The sequence below is a fragment of the Salmo salar genome, unplaced genomic scaffold, assembly GCF_965601325.2.
Source record: "Salmo salar unplaced genomic scaffold, fSalSal1 ptg000117l, whole genome shotgun sequence".
NCBI classification, from domain to species: domain Eukaryota; kingdom Metazoa; phylum Chordata; class Actinopteri; order Salmoniformes; family Salmonidae; genus Salmo; species Salmo salar.
Genome location: NW_027675317.1, coordinates 188,958 through 204,208, shown reverse-complemented (window position 1 = coordinate 204,208; position 15,251 = coordinate 188,958). Strand labels below are relative to the sequence as shown.

Sequence of the window (15,251 nt, the reverse complement as noted above, 5' to 3'; positions counted from 1 at the left end):
TCATGTAGATGTATATAATGAACAGATTAGGTCTATACTGCTCCTACATGGACTAACAATACATAATGTAGATGTATATAATGAACAGACTAGGTCTATACTGCTCCTACATGGTGTAACAATACATCATGTAGATGTATATAATGAACAGACTAGGTCTATACTGCTCCTACATGGTGTAACAATACATCATGTAGATGTATATAATGAACAGACTAGGTCTATACTGCTCCTACATGGTGTAACAATACATCATGTAGATGTATATAATGAACAGACTAGGTCTATACTGCTCCTACATGGTGTAACAATACATCATGTAGATGTATATAATGAACAGACTAGGTCTATACTGCTCCTACATGGTGTAACAATACATCATGTAGATGTATATAATGAACAGACTAGGTCTATACTGCTCCTACATGGTGTAACAATACGCCACTACCGTTCAAATGTTTGGGGTCACTTAAATATCATTTTTTTAAGAAAAGCACATTATTTGTAAACAGTGTTTTTGCATGCAGCAATTCAACCATGAAGGCCTGATTCACGCAGTCTCTGACTAAATCACAGACAGTGTCACCAGCAAAGCACCCCCCACCATCACATCTCCATTTTTCACGGTGGGAATCGCACACGCGGAGATCATCCGTTCACATACTCTGCGTCTCACAAAGACACGGCGGTTAGAATCAAAGATCTCAAATTTGGACTCATCAGACCAAAGGACAGATTTCCCTGGTCTAATGTCTATTTCTTGGCCCAAGAAAGTCTCTTCTTATTATTGGTGTCCTTTAGTAGTGGTTTCTTTGCAGCAATTCGACCATGAAGGCCTGATTCACACAGTCTCCTCTGAACAGTTGATGTTGATATGTGTCTGTTACTTGAACTCTGAAGCATATATTTGGGCTGCAATCTGAGGTGCAGTTAACTCTAAGGAACATATCTTCCGCAGCAGAGGTAACTCTGGGTCTTCATTTCCTGTGGCAATCCTCATGAGAGCTTCCCATACCTTGTCACAACACAACTGATTGGCTCAAACGCATTAAGAAGGAAAGAAATTCCTCAAATTAACATTTCACTAGGCACACCTGTTAACAAATTAATTCCAGGTGACTACCTCATGAAACTGGTTGAGAGAATGCCAAGAGTGTGCAAAACTGTCATCAAGGCAAGGAGTGACTGCTTTGAAATATCTCAAATATAAAATATATTTTGATTTGTTTAACCCTTTTGTCACAAAAAATGTCATGGTGTTGCAGGGAAGACCAAAATGCAGCAGAGTGGATCTTTTAATTCACAAAAACAAGAGTAAAACACAGAAAAAAACAAAACAATAAACGATGCTCACGACACCAACAGTTTTGCAGGCTATACTAACGCAGTGCAAAAACAATTCCCCACAAACACACCCAACTAATATAGGACTTCCAATCAAAGGCAACACCACACAGCTGCCTTCAATTGGAAGTCCACCCCAATTAACTCTACATAGAAACACCCAACCTAGACAGAACATAGAAAACAGAACTTCTACTGCCACGCCCTGACCAAAACTATACACCTACTCCACCTGCTGGTCAGGACGTGACACCTTTTTTGGTTACTACATGATTCCATGTGTTATTTCATAGTTTTGATGTCTTCAATGTTATTCTACAATGTAGAAAATAGTCAAAATAAAGAAAAACCATTGAATGAGTAGATGTGTATAAACTTTTGACTGGTACTGTATGTAAATGTGATATTTCAGTTGTTGCTTTTGTTACATTTGCAAACATTTCTAAAAAACGTTTTTTGCTTTGTCATTATGGGGTATTGTGATGTCATTATGGGGTATTGTGATGTTATTATGGGCTATTGTGATGTCGTTATGGGGTATTGTGAAGTCATTATGGGGTATTGTGTGTAGATGGATTAAATCAATGTTTTCCTCATAAATTTTAGAATAATGTAACAAAATGTGTAAAAAGTGAAGGGGTCTGAATACTTTCCGACAGCACTGTATAAATTGGGGCAGTACTTAGTGACATCACTTCCTGAAACAGGAGGTGCAAATATATAACAGGTTCACAATATCAACATTCAATGTATCAAAATATATGACCAAGCTGGAAGTGTAAACACCAGCCCAGCCACAATCCTAGAGGTTCACTGATGATCAACCTCCTCCTTCACATCTGACTCCCGATGATCAACCTCCTCCTTCACATCTGACTCCTGATGATCAACCTCCTCCTTCACATCTGACTCCTGATGATCAACCTCCTCCTTCACATCTGACTCCTGATGATCAACCTCCTCCTTCACATCTGACTCCTGACGATCAACCTCCTCCTTCACATCTGACTGCTGATGATCAACCTCCTCCTTCACATCTGACTCCTGATGATCAACCTCCTCCTTCACATCTGACTCCTGATGATCAACCTCCTCCTTCACATCTGACTCCTGATGATCAACCTCCTCCTTCACATCTGACTCCTGATGATCAACCTCCTCCTTCACATCAGACCAGCTATCTATTTATCACTGTAAAAAACAAACTCCAAATGTAGAACAGCCATGGAGGAGGGTGAAAGGATAGCAGCCCCAACTGTCAGTGAGAGAGGAGGCTATTCTGGATAGGGCAGGTACTTTTGTGTAGTTCCTGTCCCTAGAAGTGAGGACGGAGATAATAGTAACATAATATTCAGTGTGGTGTAATCTGACTATAATGAAGTCTGTTTCTTGTGAGGTTTTCTGTCCTCAGATAAAGAGCTCTATGAAAGCCAGTCTACATATGAAGAGGTCCCAATGAAGAGCAGTGGTTCTCAGTCCTGGGGACTCAAAGGGGCACATTTTGGTTTTTGCCTTCACACTGCACAGCTGATTCAAATGATCAACTCATTATCAAGCTTCAAGTGGTATTTATGTATTCATTTGTGATGCTGTCCTTGATATGATTCTGTTATTGTCACATGCTACACATGTACATATGTGTGCCCATGCATCTATCAATCCAATGTTATCATGATTTGTTATCAGGGATATTATACTTTAGTAATCCACAATGACCTGGTGATGTAACAGTTTAATAATTACATTGTCTTCCATATTCCTACAGATACCTTGTAACTGGAGATTTCTTCAGAACGATTGCCTACAGTTACCGTGTAGGGCACTGCAAGGTTGGGTGACCAGGGTCATCTGGGACTGCCTCCTGGAGGAATTCAGGTGTGTGAAGGCTACCTGTGTCCTGCGTAACTTCATGAGGATGGACACGAGGACCAGGAGGGGATCTGCAGCTCGCCGCCGTGTGCCAGAGGAGGAGTCTGCTGCTCTGCAGGATGTTTCAAGGATGGGGTCCAACAACGCAGCAAGAGAGGCAATCCGTGTGCAGGAGATCTTCACCTCCTACTTCTTCAAAGAGGGTGCTGTTCCCTGGCAACACCATAGACTACACTATGCACAACCAAAGGCTCTTTTAAGAGCCATTCACATTGCAATAAGAGTATTCTTCCATTTACTGAGCTATGTCAACTGCAGTTATTCAATTCCCAATTTCTTTCCTTTGATTTCTACTTCTCAGGTGAGGGTGCTGTGTAGGTAAGGGTGTGATGTCTGTGCAAAAACAAAACAGGCTTTTTTAAATCACCCATATTGAAAAAATGTAGAACAATTAGACACCCTATAACCCACACCTACACACTCATGTATCAATCTGATTGATGGATTGTGTTGTGCAGTAAGCAGGTTCAGGTGTATAACTGTGGCTCCTTCCACCTTCAAAGAATAGGCAAGAGGGCCAACCATGGAGAATAGTAAGACACTTCATTATTTCTATAACTACACTATATTGTTTGTCCTCGTGTGTCCGTTCATGTTTTTCAGCATAAAGTACTCTGCAACCACTTAGTGTGGTGTGGACACCAGGTGAGGCCACACACAGATTCCTGTGAACACTGTCGCTTTAACTACCTTATTTTCTCAATAACAGTCTCTCTCCTTCACTTCATCCCTCTCTCCTCTTCTCCCTAAATCATCTAGGTTATATCAGCTGTGTCGGTGAACCCCTCCTGCATCTGAACTGGCTACATAGAGGGCACAGCATGAACAGAGGTGAGAGGTCACTTGGTCAGGTCAACAGGAAGTATTATTAAAGAGATGCTTTACATTGAAATACAGATAGAGATGCAGTAGTCACAGAGTTAATGATCCCAGGTCAGTTTTTTATTTCACCTCCTGATTGATGACTAACAATGTTAGAATAAAAAATATAAACACAAGGTTTAAACATGCTCTCTCTCTCCATCTGTCTCTCGTCTGCAGATATGTTTTGATGTGAGAGGATGCCAACCCCCAGTCCCATCATCACCACCTCACCTGCTTTTAAGAACCTTTGGGCCGACGAGAGACACTATTATGTAATTGTGATGAACTGAGAGAATATTTATGTAGCACTGTGATTCATTAATCATGTGCTGCCTTCCCTGCTCCTATGTGCTTACCTCTTTCCCTTTCTGTCTTTTACACCTCTCTCACCACCTCCTCTTTCTTCCTCTGTTTTTATAATGCACAACAGATGTGCATTGAAGTACAGATTAAACTTGTATTTATAACACTTGGATAATGAGCTTTTCAATAAAGCGTTTCACATTCTCCACTGGTTGAAATGAAGTGTAATGTGATGAAATACTCCACCTATCCTGTGTTTATCAGATCAATGCAGATGAAGGGCATTAGATGTTGAGATGAACCAGTGTTAGAGTATTTACATGATGCATAGGAAGTGTAGTGTACTGTTTTTTAACATTATATTTCTGTATATATGAATTAACTAGTTAAATCCTGTTTCTAGTCTATTAGTTACAATGTGTAACCATTGATGTCCCAGGACCAAGATTGGTAAACACTGTTGAAGTGTATAATTGTAATACATACATGCAGACACAGCGTCATTCAAAGACTGGAATTTGATGGTATTGGATATGACTGAAAAATAATCTCAAAGACATTCATACCTAAACTGCACCTTTATTTGCCAAGGTAGAGTACATGATCAGTGAATATATTAAATGTACAGGCTACAAAGTGGGGATCTCATGCATGGTAATAACTACATGTATATACGACTTGCATCCTTGGCACAAAGTTATATTATATTCTACTCAATCCATAGGCTTCATTAATGTCATTCAGGCTGTTTTGAAGTTGATACAACTGGCTATGATAGCTGAGGTTCATAGGTTCTGAACTAATATGTATACCAAACGTTTGGGTCCATACACAGATCGGCTAGATAGCTAGCTACACATCCATAGGCATACAGGTATTTTAATCATCCACTGCACAATAAGCAAGAACATAGCTAGCTACGTTATTTCATCTATCTGCATGGCAAATATCAGCAAGGCAAGCTTACAAAATTGTACATTCAATTTGCAGTAAATTCTTCAGCTAACTAGATTCTATACATTCACTGTTTCACAAAACGACAGCCTGGTTTGCTGGTTGTTTCAGGAGTCCCTAAAACAGCCAGAATGACAATTTCATACTCATGTCACAACAGCCATAAAGCTAGCCAGCTAGCTGGCTAATGTTAGCTAGTCAGCTAGCTGGTTAATGTTAGCTAGTCAGCTAGCTGGCTAATGTTTGCTAGTCAGCTAGCTGGCTAATGTTAGCTAGTCAGCTAGCTGGTTAATGTTAGCTAGTCAGCTAGCTGGCTAGTGTTAGCTAGTCAGCTAGCTGGCTAATGTTAGCTAGTCAGCTAGCTGGCTAATGTTAGCTAGTCAGCTAGCTGGCTAATGTTAGCTAGTTAGCTAGCTGGTTAATGTTAGCTAGTCAGCTAGCTGGTTAATGTTAGCTAGTCAGCTAGCTGGTTAATGTTAGCTAGTCAGCTAGCTGGCTAGTGTTAGCTAGTCAGCTAGCTGGCTAATGTCAGCTAGTCAGCTAGCTGGCTAGTGTTAGCTAGTCAGCTAGTTGGTTAATGTTAGCTAGTCAGCAAGCTGGCTAATGTTAGCTAGTCAGCTAGTTGGCTAATGTTAGCTAGTCAGCTAGCTTGCTAAATCGCGATTTTCATAAATGAACTTTACGATTAAAAAAAAGCATAATCGTTTGTCTCTACATTAACTAACATTCCTGTCAACTGTACATGTTTTTGCATGATTCGTTATGACGTTATAATCCCTTACATTTGCTTCCATCCTAGTATTTCTGTCCGCCATCTTTGACCCAGATCAGTTCTGTGTAGGGGTACGCCTCTCTCCTAGTGTTTCTGTCCGCCATCTTTGATCCAGTTCAGTTCTGTGTAGGGGTACCCCTCTCTCCTAGTATTTCTGTCTGCCATCTTTGATCCAGATCAGTTCTGTGTAGGGGTACCCCTCTCTCCTAGTATTTCTGTCCACCATCTTTGATCCAGTTCAGTTCTGTGTAGGGGTACCCCTCTCTCCTAGTATTTCTGTCCGCCATCTTTGATCCAGTTCAGTTCTGTGTAGGGGTACCCCTCTCTCCTAGTATTTCTGTCCGCCATCTTTGATCCAGTTCAGTTCTGTGTAGGGGTATCCCTCTCTCCTAGTATTTCTGTCCGCCATCTTTAGATCCAGATCAGTTCTGTGTAGGGGTACCCCTCTCTCCTAGTATTTCTGTCCACCATCTTTGATCCAGATCAGTTCTGTGTAGGGGTACCCCTCTCTCCTAGTATTTCTGTCCACCATCTTTGATCCAGTTCAGTTCTGTGTAGGGGTACCCCTCTCTCCTAGTATTTCTGTCCTCCATCTTTGATCCAGTTCAGTTCTGTGTAGGGGTACCCCTCTCTCCTAGTATTTCTGTCCGCCATCTTTGATCCAGTTCAGTTCTGTGTAGGGGTACCACTCTCTCCTAGTATTTCTGAAGAAAGTCTAACAGTCACTAGTGCAGCAGCAGCCTCCCCTGGTCCTTGTGCGGCCCGGTAAGAAGTTTAAGATGCGATGGAACAAAATATAAATCACAGAAAAAATATATTGACTGATATTGATTTATTTAAGGGGGGCTAATGAATATTTAGGCTAATGAATATTTTAGGACCAGCGATGTCCCTTATTCCTACCCTTTAACTTTTTGTCTGACAAAATAAACATTTTACTCAACTGCGTTACCCACTCCAGTCAGCAGATGGCGGTCTGGGAATTTAACGCAATGCTGTTGGTGTGACGTATAATCTAGTGGACGGAACTCTTCTTTCAACAGCAGCAACAGTTAGTCGGACACCACGGTAGTTTGCTAGACAAAATAGCCGAACCAATAAAGCTCTTTAGACGCGTTAGTGTATATTAGCCTCTGTGTTTTAAACCCACTTTTGTCGTCTAGTTAGTTATCAGATTTAATTTCATATTTACGGTGTTGTTGTTATTATTCAGCTAGTGGGCTGGTTAAGTTAGCATTAGCCTAGCTAGCTAACATCCCCGACCATGCGTTCACTGAGCTACTCTCCTGCTAAAGAAGAGAATATCACAGTAAAACAAGAAGTAGAGGGTGAGGCCATTACTGTGAAAGAAGAAGAGAAAGAACGGGCCCTGATAAACACTAGTAAGTACTGTCTTAAATACAGAGGCACAAACTCTGCAGTTGTTGAACTGATGTGTGGTGTTAAAGCGGAAATATTCAACAGCTACATCCATATTTAGACTTTTAAAATTATTTATAACCATTGATTGTTGAAGAATATACCACATGCCTCATGAGCTTAGTTCAACTGTTGTACCCCATCAGAACCCCAAATAAGCTTTTTTTTTACTCCAATGTTTAGAAATGTAAACCAACACTGTATAGCCTCAACATAGTTAAAACTATAATGTTGATATCATGGATGGTCAGTCCTTGCATCCATAGGTCAGTCTATGAATTTGAAAGTAGTTACATTTCTCCAACCCCATAATCATCTTATAACCAAAACAGTGGTGGAATGACAGCTTTGTTGTTGTATGAACTGCAAATTGCTGGGTTGTGTGGGTTTTTTCGACAGTAACAAAATGGCTGCCCAGAGGCTTGGTTTGGTAAACAGCTGAGGGATGGGGGAAGGAGGAGTGTAACCACTCAAATTTATTCATCCAGGATGTCATAATTATAGTTTAACCAGGTTTCTAGGATATATAGTATATTCTAGAATTCATCCATGATGTCATAATGATAGTTTAACCAGGTTTCTAGGCTATATAGTATATTCTAGAATTCATCCATGATGTCATAATGATAGTTTAACCAGGTTTCTGGGCTATATAGTATATTCTAGAATTGCCAGTGTAGATTTCCTGTGGAGGCAAATTATTAGAGCTGTTGATAAGTCATTGTATAGTATTCAGCCAATTGTTTTTCATGCCATTACATTAAAGGCAAGACATACCTAGATTCAATTACATTCATGAATTGGTTTGAAATCTTTGTTTTAAACCCGTCTCAAAATTGGTGCCTTGCCGGATTTGTAAAAAATGGTTTGTCATGAAACTCTATTTTTTAAATGTATTTAAATGTAACCTTTATTTAACTAGGCAAGTCAGTTAAGAACAAATTCTTATTTACAATGCCTGCCTACCCCGGACAACGCTGGGCCAATTGTGCGCCGCCCTATGGGACTCCAAATCACGGCCGGTTGTGATACAGCCTGGATTTGAACCAGGGTGTCTGTAGTGAAGCCTCAAGCACTGAGATGCAGTGTCCGCTGCGCCACTCGGGAGCCCCAAAATCATGTTCTAGTGCTGTCCCCAACTAAAATACATCTTGGTCAACCAAGAGTCATCTGTTCTTTCTACCAATCACCCCATGTGTTTTTATAAAATCTGTATGTACTGAACTTGTCTGATGCTTTAAGCACGCTGTTTGATTAAATAAATAAGACACACAAATGACGAGAGGAGCCAGTCGTCAACATGACCTGACTGGAGGGAGCCAGTCGTCAACATGACCTGACTGGAGGGAGCCAGTCGTCAACATGACCTGACTGGAGGGAGCCAGTCGTCAACATGACCTGACTGGAGGGAGCCAGTCGTCAACATGACCTGACTGGAGGGAGCCAGTCTTCAACATGACCTGACTGGAGGGAGCCAGTCTTCAACATGACCTGACTGGAGGGAGCCGACCAGTTCTGAAAGCCTTTTGCCGTACCCTCATCCTACTCCTCTGGTGATGTAGACGTTATCCCAGGCGCTCTCATTTGTTGACTTCTGTAACCGTAAAAGCCTTGGTTTCATGCATGTTAACATCAGAAGCCTCCTCCCTAAGTTTGTTTTACTCACTGCTTTAGCACACTCCGCCAACCTTGATGTCCTTGCCGTGTCTGAATCCTGGCTTTGGAAGGTCACCAAAAATTCTGAAATTTCCATCCCCAACTACAACATTTTCCATCAAAATGAGAGGAGTTGCAATCTACTGCAGAGATGGCCTGCAATGTTCTATCATACATTCCAGGTCTAAGCCCAAACAGTTCAAGCTTTTAATTTAAAAAATGAATCTCTCCAGAAATAAGTCTCTCACTGTTGCCGCCTGTTACAGACCCCCCTCAGCTCCCAGCTGCCCTGGACACCATATGTGAATTGATTGGCTCCCATCTATCTTCAGAGTTTGTTCTGTTAGGTGACCTAAACTGGGATATACTTAACCTCTCTAGGGGGTTTTCAAAACGTTTGAAATGCTATTACTTCAATTTCTCAAACATATGACTATTTTACAGCTATTTAAAGACAAGACTCTCGTTAATCTAACCACACTGTCCGATTTCAAAAAGGCTTTACAGCGAAAGCAAAACATTAGATTATGTCAGCAGACTACCCAGCCAGAAATAATCAGACTACCCATTTTTCAAGCTAGCATATAATGTCACAAAAACCCAAAAGACAGCTAAATGCAGCACTAACCTTTGATGATCTTCATCAGATGACACACCTAGGACATTATGTTATACAATACATGCATGTTTTGTTCAATCAAGTTCATATTTATATCAAAAAACAGCTTTTTACATTAGCATGTGACGTTCAGAACTAGCATACCCCCCGCAAACTTCCGGGGAATTTACTAACAATTTACTAAATTACTCACGATAAACGTTCACAAAAAGCATAACAATTATTTTAAGAATTATAGATACAGAACTCCTCTATGCACTCGATATGTCCGATTTTAAAATAGCTTTTCGGATGAAGCACATTTTGCAATATTCTAAGTACATAGCCCAGCCATCACGGGCTAGCTATTTATCCACCCGGCAAGTTTAGCCTTCACCAAAATCAGATTTACTATAAGAAAAATGGTCTTACCTTTCCTGTTCTTCGTCTGAATGCACTCCCAGGACTTCTACTTCAATAACAAATGTAGGTTTGGTCCCAAATAATCCATCGTTATATCCAAATATCCTCTGTTTTGTTCGTGCGTTCTAGACACTATCCCAATGGTAAATCACGGTCGCACGCATGGCGCATAACGTGACATTTTTTTGAAATATTCCATTACCGTACTTCGAAGCATGTCAACCGCTGTTTAAAATCAATTTTTATGCAATTTATCTCGTAGAAAAGCGATAATATTCCGACCGGGAATCTGTGTGTCTGTAAACGGAGGGAAAAACAGAAAGGCGGGGGCGGCCAGTGCTCGAGCCTAAGCCCTTTGTCCTCTGATAGACCACTTAGCAAAAGCGCTCTGAGAGCCCATTGGAGCCGTAGGAAGTGTCACGTAACAGCAGAGATGCTTTGTAATGAATAGAGATGACAAAGAAGGGCAAGAAATGGTCAGACAGGGTACTTCCTGTACAGAATCTTCTCAGGTTTTGGCCTGCCAAATGAGTTCTGTTATACTCACAGACACCATTCAAACAGTTTTAGAAACTTTGGAGTGTTTTCTATCCAAAGCTAATAATTATATGCATATTCTAGTTTCTGGGCAGGACTAATAATCAGATTAAATCGGGTACGTTTTTTATCCAGCCGTGAAAATACTGCCCCCTAGCCATAAGAGGTTAACCTCTCTAGGGGGTGTGGGACGCTACCGTCCCACATGGCCAACATCCAGTGAAATTGCAGAGCACCAAATTCAAAAACAGAAATACTCATAAGAATTCATAAAACATACAAGTGTTATACATCGGTTTAAAGATTAACTTCTTGTTAATCAAACCACGGTGTCAGATTTCATAAAGGCTTTACCGTGAAAGCATACCATGCGATTATCTGAGAACAGCGCCCAGCAGACAAATCATTACAAACAGTTACCAGCCAAGTAGAGGAGTTACACAAGTCAGAAATAGCGATAAAATGAATCACTTACTTTTGATGATCTTCATATCGTTGCAACTCACAAGACTCCCATTTACTCAATAAATGTTTGTTTTGTTCGATAAAGTCTCTCTTTATATCCAAAAACCTCCGTTTTGTTCATGCGTTTTGTTCAGTAATCCACAGGCTCAAAGGCAATCACAACAGCCAGACGAAAAATCCGAAAAGTATCAGTAAAGTTCGTAGAAACATGTCAAACGATGTTTATAATCAATCCTCAGGTTGTTTTTAGCCTAAATAATATATAACATTTCAACCGGACAATAACGTCGTCAATATAAAAGGTAAACAAGAAAGGTGCGCTCTCGGTCTCGCGCATGAAAAATCTCTGAGATACTGAATGGTCCACTCATTCAGAGTGGTCTTACACTCTCATTTTTCAGGATGCAAGCCTGAAACTATTTCTAAAGACTGTTGACATCTAGTGGAAGCCATAGGAAGTGCAATTTGAGACCTAAGTCAATGGAATCTGTATAGGCAGTCAATGGAAAACTACAACAACAACAAATCCCACTTCCTGGATGTATTTTTCTCAGGTTTTTGCCTGTCATATCAGTTCTGTTATACTCACAGACATTATTTTAACAGTTTTGGAAACTTTAGAGTGTTTTCTATCCAAATCTACCAAGTTTACTTTGGCACGCTTTTCATCCAGAGGGGAAAATAGTGCCCCCTACCCTAGTGAGGTTAACACCCCAGCTGTCCTACAATTCAAGCTAGATGCCCTCAATCTCACACAAATTATCAAGGAACCCACCAGGTACAACCCCTAAATCTGTAAACATGGGTACCCTCATAGATATTATCCTGACCAACTTGCCCTCCAAATACACCTCTGCTGTTTTCAATCAGGATCTCAGCGATTACTGCCTCATCGCCTGCATCCGTTATGGGTTTGCGGTCAAACGGCCACCCCTCATCACTGTCAAATGCTCCCTAGAACACTTCTGCGAGCAGGCCTTTCTAATCGACCTGGTATACATATTCGTCGCCAAACCCACTGGCTCCAGGTCATCTATAAGTCTTTGCTAGGCCGACTTCACTCTGCTCACTGGTCACCATAGCAACACCCACCCATAGCACGCGCTCCAGGAGGTATATCTCACTGGTCATCCCCAAAGCCAACACCTACTTTGGCTGCATTTCCTTCCAGTTCTCTGCTGCCAGTGACTGGAACGAATTGCAAAAATCGCTGAAGTTGGAGACTTATATCCCCCTCACTAACTTCAAGCATCAGCTATCTGAGCAGCTTACCGATCGCTGCAGCTGTACACAGCCCATCTGTAAATAGCCCATCCAACTGCCTACCTCATCCCCATGTTTTTATTTACTTTTTCTGCTCTTTTGCACACCAGTATTTCTACTTGCACATCATCATCTGCACATCTATCTCTCCAGTGTTAATTTGCTAAATTGTAATTACTTCACTACTATGGTCTATTTATTGCCTTGCCTCCGTACTCCATTTGCACACATTGTATGTAGATTTTTCTATTGTGTTATTGACTGTACGTTTGTTTATCCAACGTGTAACTCTGTTTTTTTGTCGCACTGCTTTGCTTTATCTTGGCCAGGTCACAGTTGTAAATGAGAACTTGTTCTCAACTGGCCTACCTGGTTAAATAAATAAATAAAATCTTAACTTTATTGACAACACCCAAATGGATACTGTCATTAACGCGGTTCTTCAATAATTACACATAATTCTTAATGCTTTAGCAAGCATTATATTAAACAGGACATTCAAATATCCTTACAATTTTAATCCAAGGTAGTGTGAAATGCATTCATAAGCAACCTGGAAATGGAGGTTACTCCCCTGAGTTTCCCCCATTCACATTCAGAATACATTGTGAAAAACTAAAATCTTTGCTCACCATTTTTGCTCCAGGCAGATATAGTACATCCATAACTAGTGGTTTCCTCATTAGCAGGGAGGAGTTTCTGCAATCAAATTGCCCTCGTGCCGCAATTTTAGCAAACACAGAAAGGGGCCTATATTGGAGACCAAAAGTCGTCTGGCACACTGCTTAGAGTTTCAACAACATGAATAACTTATTTCTAGCCTACAATCATTGATGTTACTACGAATGTGAAAACAAGACAAAATATGACTATTCTTGCTCATTTTAAGGCAAATATCAAATAATTTTAACATTCATTACAGACGTCAATTGTTGTCCAACATCATGGCTCCGCTGTTGGCATCACCTTTTACAGTGGATTTCTGCTGTTGTGGGCCTTTAACCATCTGTCTGACTTTGTTGTTCACACAGGAGAGATACGGGACTATTGTGGATCCTCTGGGGAGCCTCAACAACCTCATGATGCTGAAGAGGCAGAGAAGAGTCTCTCCAGATCAGAACACCTCAAGAAACACCTGCAGACATCCACAGGGAAGAGAACTCACTGCTGCTCTGACTGTGGGAAGAGATTCACCTCATCAGGCATTAAAATTCATCAGAGAACACACACAGGAGAGAGACCTTATAGCTGTGGTCAATGTGGGAAGAGTTTTGGTCGATCTGACTCTCTGACTCTACACCAGAGAATACACACAGGAGAGAAACCTTATAGCTGTGATCAATGTGGGAAGTGTTTTACTACATTTGGCACTCTGACTCTACACCAGAGAATACACACAGGAGAGAAACCTTATAGGTGTGATCAATGTGGGAAGAGTTTTGGTCGATCTGACTCTCTGACTCTACACCAGAGAATACACACAGGAGAGAAACCTTATAGCTGTGATCAATGTGGGAAGAGTTTTACTACATTTGGCACTCTGACTCTACACCAGAGAATACACACAGGAGAGAAACCATACAGCTGTGATCAATGTGGGAAGTGTTTTGGTCAATCTGGCCATCTGGTATCACACCAGAGAATACACACAGGAGAGAAACCTTATAGCTGTGGTCAATGTGGGAAGAGTTTTGCTGCATCTCGCAGTCTGACTCTACACCAGAGAATACACACAGGAGAGAAGCCTTATAGCTGTGATCAATGTGGGAAGAGTTTTGCTGCATCTCGCAGTCTGACTCTACACCAGAGAATACACACAGGAGAGAAATCTTATAGCTGTGATCAATGTGGGAAGCGTTTTAGTCAATCTGGTTCTCTGACTCTACACCAGAGAATACACACAGGAGAGAAACCTTATAGCTGTGGTCAATGTGGGAAGAGTTTTACTACATCTAGATATCTGACTTTACACCAGAGAACACACACAGGATAGAAATCTTATAGCTGTGGTCAATGTGGGAAGAGTTTTACTACATCTAGCACTCTGACTCAACACCAGAGAACACACACAGGAGAGAAACTTTATAGCTGTGGTCAATGTGGGAAGAGTTTTACTACATCTAGATATCTGACTTTACACCAGAGAACACACACAGGATAGAAATCTTATAGCTGTGGTCAATGTGGGAAGAGTTTTACTACATCTAGCACTCTGACTCAACACCAGAGAACACACACAGGAGAGAAACTTTATAGCTGTGGTCAATGTGGGAAGAGTTTTACTACATCTAGATATCTGACTTTACACCAGAGAACACACACAGGAGAGAAACCTTATAGCTGTGGTCAATGTGGGAAGAGTTTTACTACATCTAGCACTCTGACTCAACACCAGAGAACACACACAGGAGAGAAACCTTATAGCTGTGATCAGTGTGACAAGAGATTCACAGATAAAAGACCTCTGATCAAACATCAGAAAATACATACATGAAGGAGTTGTTTCATGATATCAATGAATTAATGTCACAATGTAGAATGTTTTAACATTGTAGTAGGTGTATATTAATGATGTCACAATGTAGAACCCTAAACGTTTGTCCCCTGTTCTATTGATTTCAACATGATATGGATATTAGCCTCAGGGGGAGAATCCAGGCTCTGAATTGGAAGAGTTACTATTTATGAGATTTAACAAAAAGTGACTAACACAAAAAGAGTTGG

At 40.9% G+C, this 15,251-nt stretch overlaps 1 pseudogene; it reads left to right on the top strand.

Annotated features, from left to right (window-relative positions):
* Window positions 1–1,346: 1,346 nt before the first annotated feature.
* Window positions 1,347–15,021, top strand: LOC145865985 (uncharacterized; annotated as a pseudogene).
* Window positions 15,022–15,251: the final 230 nt, after the last annotated feature.